This window comes from Biomphalaria glabrata, chromosome 13, assembly GCF_947242115.1.
Source record: "Biomphalaria glabrata chromosome 13, xgBioGlab47.1, whole genome shotgun sequence".
Lineage (NCBI taxonomy): Eukaryota > Metazoa > Mollusca > Gastropoda > Planorbidae > Biomphalaria > Biomphalaria glabrata.
In genome coordinates this window covers 7,136,273-7,142,394 of record NC_074723.1, presented here as the reverse complement: position 1 = coordinate 7,142,394, position 6,122 = coordinate 7,136,273, and the positions used below count along the sequence as shown (strand labels likewise).

The 6,122-nt window shown below is 31.8% G+C and overlaps 1 long non-coding RNA gene across 1 annotated transcript; it reads right to left on the bottom strand.

Moving 5' to 3' along the window:
- Positions 1 to 1,712: 1,712 nt before the first annotated feature.
- On the bottom strand, positions 1,713 to 4,381 carry LOC129922587 (uncharacterized). Its single transcript, XR_008774561.1, has 2 exons — positions 4,329 to 4,381; positions 1,713 to 1,882 (listed from the first exon to the last, which is right to left on the bottom strand). It is a non-coding gene; the product is annotated as an uncharacterized LOC129922587 (long non-coding RNA).
- Positions 4,382 to 6,122: the final 1,741 nt, after the last annotated feature.

The window sequence follows — 6,122 nt, the reverse complement described above, 5'->3', positions numbered from 1 at the left end:
TTAGCGTATTTCCCTATTCCTTTTTACAGGAATGCCAGTTTCTGAAAACAAAGGCGACTAAAACACACCAATTTATAAAAAGTGGATGTTGGGGAAATTAGGTCAAATGACGCAATTTATGGCTTTGCATGTTAGATCTACTGTTTGTCGGCTTATTCTTGGTCTAGTCAAGCGAACAGCGTTTCAGCCCACGCAGTACCGCGCGCCTCAATTCGTTTTAGTCAAGTTACGCAATTTATGGCTTATGTTACTGCTTCAGGCGTATTCTAGTTCTACATCTACTGTTTTTGATCAAGAGCTAGATCTTCTTTTCTCAGATCATTAATGATGTATGAAGTAGACCTAAATTTAATTAGATGAAGTCTAGATCTAGGAATAGTAGTAGGCCTATTGGATATTTAGAGATTAGACCTATCTATATAGATCTATGTAGACTGATCCGATCGAGGTGCTGGGCCTAGATCTAGAAAAACAAAGTTTAAAATTATATACTCTATCTATACACTGAATAGTGATTATTAACTAATTAACCTATAGCCGTCCCTAAATAGGCCAGATATGGGGAAAAAACAACATTAATTACAATGTTGAGCTCATTCAATGTAGTTATTGTAGTACACGATTATATTTAGTTTGAATCTTTAGAGTCACAACCTCGTACAACACTAGCAAATAGCTTTAACCTTAACCTAGACTTAAAGGTAGTCTGATTTAGATCTACTAGATCTAAATTTCTAAAAACAGGCAAAAATTAGACCTAGATCTACCAATTCTATATTATTATTAATATACGAAATATGGATTTTGTTACACTCTTACTTAAATAGTTCTATAAATCTATATGTAAAAATTGAATTTTCATTTATCTCACAAATAGAATCATTAGATAGTTAAGTTAGCAAGTTAATCTGTAACTGTAACAAAGTTTTAAATTGTGTTTAGACTATAAATAGAAGAGATTATCCTACTGGAAAAGGAGTTGTTTTTGTTTTCTTTTCTCTGGGAAGTGGAAAATAAATTGTGGCATCAAAATAATATTCAGTAATGCATATAGGCTACTGTTGATGTAGTTATGCAACTCATTTTATTAAATTTTAGTAACCCAATTATTGCCAGTTAATCACTGAATATATATATTTTATTGTTATTAAAAAATGCAGAGCTATTCATAATTTAAAGTGTTAAATAAATAAGGCTGGCAGTCGAGTCGAAAGATGAATGAGGAATGCAGTATTTTCCATGGCTACGCAGCCCTAGCTGGTGGTCAATTTAAATGTTCTTTACCACGTCTACGTCTTCCCTCGGCAGTGGATTTTCTTTTGGCCTCTAATGAGTAATATCTATTCCACCTTGCAATTTCTAATAAGTAGCATCATTCGAAGAATGAGATCCAACTCTTATTTTTTTTAAATGTAACCCCTGTACAGATCAAGTCATCATTGCAATGGACATTCAAAACTGCAATAACATAGAAATGATCAAAATTTCAATACGTTTCGAAACGCAGAAAGTTGTGTGGTTTGCGCTCCGAACTGTCTTCTCTGTGGTCTCAGGTTCAAACATTGACCACTGCCATTAACTAACATCCTGCTGGAGTTTTGGGCTATGACATAATAATATTAAATCCTGATTCGAAGCTTTGTCTAAACCTAGCAAGTGAAAAGGAACATACTAAAATAATGTTGTGTGTATAATGAAGAACTCAATTAAAATGTGATTTTGTATTTACATTTATTGGTATTTATTATATAAAATAAAATTGTAGAATGTTTCTGTGATTTGTTTCAAAATAGAAACAGGGAATATTAACTCTTCTTGTATTTCCAAAATGATGAAAGATCCATCTAGTAAACTTGTCTGTATGCCACATGTCATATGTTTTCTGTAAAATAGATTTTTAAAAATTTATTTATTAACATTTATACTTAATTATGTATACATATATATAGAACTAGTGGTTATATATATATATATATATATATATATATATCTTATATGTTATACTGATTATCTGATCTAACATAAACATCTAACTCTTATTGTTCTTAATAATAATAAATTACTTAGGTTGCAAAGTTCATAAAGCAAAGTTAATTTGATCGTAATCTTGTACTTAGTAAAGATTGAATAAAATTCACAAGTCGAATTTTTTTTAAATACAAAAGCTTAATTTCCACTTATTTTCCTTATTCCCACCCAGACTAGGCCCTGCGCAATCAGTTTCACATAAGGCCCCGCAATCGTTAGGACCGACCCTGTTTAAGTTTAAGACATGTCACATATTTAATATTACCAATATAAATGATGACTTATTATTTTTTAGGTCTAAGGTCTAGCCTTATTAATAAGTATAGTAAGGGCTAGTAGAGGGCTATATTAGAATTAGATCCTTTTTATAAATATATTCTATAGATTTAGCTTAGGCTTTAGGTTTAGTCAAGACACAGATATTTTACAAAGAGAATTAGATGAATTACAGAAATGGGAATCAAATTGGAGCATGTCTTTCCACCCAGAAAAATGTCAGTTGTTAAGAGTAACAAAAAAACTAGAACAAATTAATTCCACTTATCTTATTCATGGCAAACCAGTATCACAGACTAAAAACGCAAAATACCTAGGTGTTATAATAAATGAAAAACTATCATGGAATCCACATATTGATGAAACTACAAAAAAATCAAACAAAGCATTAGGATTTATTAAAAGAAATTTCTATAAATCAAATAAGAACATAAAACTAAAATGTTACTTAACCTTGGTTAGGCCAATAATAGAATATGCATCCTCCGTTTGGGACCCCTCAACTCAAGAAAACATTAAGAAAGTGGAACAGACACAAAATAGAGCAGTGAGATTCATAACAAACGAATATTCACATTTGACTAGAGTAACACCTTTAGTAAAATCACTAAATTTAGAAAGCCTTCAGGACAGAAGGCTCAAAAGTAAAGTAGCAATCATACATAAAACACTGAACCATAATCTTCAAATACAAAAACAAAATTTAATAAAATACTCTGAAAGACACAAAGATAAAGGCACATTCCTCGTCCCATATGCTAGGACAAATTTGTACAAATACTCCTTCTTCCCTAGTGCTATTAGAGCATGGAATGGGTTGCCTGAGCTAGCCAGGAAAACCAGTGACTTGGCAGAATTTAAGTCATTGGTTAATATGCATGACTAAATGCATGACGCGTAGGACGTAATCATCTTCTTTTTTGAAGTAACGTCTGTATTATATAAGATAAGATAAGATAGTCCTTGACTAATATAATATAATATTTATTTATAAATATCTATGAATAATCTTTATGCTAGGACACTACTCATTAGGTCTTACTACTCTTACAATTAGATCTAGTACTATTACAGAGATATACAAATTCAAGCATTAAAAAATGTTGGCGATTGGGCTTAGACTTAACATAGATCACAGAGAGGGTAGTCTAGATTACTCTAGATCTACTTAAATCTACTAGTTTATAAACTATTACTCTAGTGTCTCTAGTATAAGTATTAAACTCTATTAGTATTACTACAAGTCAAAGTCAAGTATTATTATTATATAAACTAGATCTAGTGAGTGACTAGTAAAAGTGTTAGAAGGCCTAGCTAGAATTAGATCTAGAATCTAGAAATAGATAGATCATAGATCTATCCATTTAGTTTTGTTATAATAAAAATTATAATAGACTTATACTTTTAGTATACTAGTATAGTTTATTATTATAATTTATAGTAGATCTAGAATCTACTACTATCTAGATCTAGTCATAAGTGACTGTCTACCCCCTAGCCAGTAGTCTAAGTCAAGTCTAAGAGTCTAAGTCTAAGTTAAGTACTCTAACTCTAGTCCTCTCTATTAATCTATCTATAATAATTATATTAATTAAATAGTCTGCTCTATAATATATAAAATAATAAAATACTCTGAAAGACACAAAGATAAAGGCACATTCCTCGTCCCATATGCTAGGACAAATTTGTACAAATACTCCTTCTTCCCTAGTGCTATTAGAGCATGGAATGGGTTGCCTGAGCTAGCCAGGAAAACCAGTGACTTGGCAGAATTTAAGTCATTGGTTAATATGCATGACTAAATGCATGACGCGTAGGACGTAATCATCTTCTTTTTTGAAGTAACGTCTGTATTATATAAGATAAGATAAGATATATTTAGAAAAAGTAGAAGACTATCTTCAGGGCATTTTGGTGCATTCCATGATAAGTAGCATTTAAAATTTTTTGACAGCTAGATTTAGATAAGTATATCATCTGAATCGCTATCAATAACGTATCCAGCCATGTCTATTTTTATTTACATTTTCTCAGTCCATTACAAGACGTCACTTCCGGTTTCGGCCATTGAAGCTGATTTTCAAATCTTGTTATTTTTTCCACTTTCAAATTACTTTTTCTAATATAAATACGCTTTTCTAAAATCTCAAAATTTTAGGAACTAACTTTGATGCTATCTACTGTCTGAATCAATCGCTATCTCAATTTCGAAAAAAACCTCTTCAGTTGGTCTTTAAATTGTGATAAAAAAAATGTGGCTTTTAGTTGTGGTCATGCACAGGGCAGTGCTGACGGAATGGACGCCCAGGGTCTCATTACTAAAGGGGCATCAACAAACTCAAAACTTTCTGCTAATAATTAAAAGAAAAAAAAATTATATATTTGTAAAATACCAGAGACTCATTCATTCATCACGACATTCGCTTTTTTAGCTAACAAGCAATACTGCGTGTGAGATTTTAGTTTCGAATAAATTATTCATTTTTTTTACTTCCAACTTCCACATTCCCTCTTCCTTAGACCATGCTTAAACCACGAACAAAAGGGGCCATCAACAAACTCAAAATTTTATGCTAACAATTAAAATAGAACAATATCTATTATATATTTGTAAAATACCAGTGACTCATTCTTTCATCTCGACATTCGCTTTCTTAGATAACGAGCAATACTGCCTGTGAGATTTTAGTTTCGAATAAATTATTCCTTTTTATTTTTTTACTTCCAACTTCCACATTCCCTCTTCCTTAGATCATACTTAGACCTGACCATGAAGAAAGTGTGTGCTAGTGGTAGGAATTTAAAAAGACCGAAACAGATTGATATCGCTAGTTCAGTGACATTCTTAGCCTTGTTCCTATATTTGGTATGCAATTTGTTGTGACGTTACAAGAGAAACAGGGGCAGGAAAGGAAAAGGCGGGAAATAGTCGCATTGCTCACTTCTGATGTCACTTCAGATCGCCATTACGATTAAACGATCGCATCAAATTGATCCCCAAAAGCCAAACCAAAAACAAAAAGTGCCCCAGCTAACAACCTGGCCAGATATTTGTCCTGCTCAAACGTTCATCGAGGAACCCGAAGAGCAAACAGGCAACCGGTGACTTTGCCAAAAAGGAGGAAGTTATTGCCTCTTGCGACCGGCGCAGTGGCGTGTTTGGTGATCAAACATATCCCAGAATCCTTGTCCCACTTGGCTACACGTCCATAAACATTGAAAAGGACAATGCATTTGGAGACACAATGGAGACACAGCTACACGAAATGGAACAATGTAATAAAGCAATCTTTAAAAAAGCAAAACAAATGTCTATTACATTAATAATTTAAAACACGCACATTCGCTTAGATCTAACATATGATCAATTTTAAAACATTCTTTGAAAATCTATTTTAAAAGACATATTGTGGAGTCCTATGTACAAAACTTATATCAGCTCACTCGGTCCGTCTGTCTGATGTCGTTGTTTTTTCCTGGTCCAACTCTCAGATGAAGTTGAAACTTTACACAAATACTCATTGTTCCTAACGAAACGTATATTTTATATATTTTATATATATATATATATATATATATATATATATATATAAAGAAAAACTAACCATTTAGTTAATTACATAGTGGTAATGTGAATAAAGTATAATTGAGATATATGGCTCTAATTGTGGAGTTGTTCCCATTAGATAAGCTTCCCTTTTTTTTTAAATGTTGCTTGTTATAAATATTGTATTTTTTTATGTGTGAATAGTAGCAAGTATTGGCTAATAACATTAAAACCTAACCTGACATTTAAATTAAGATCTTAACTAAATTTG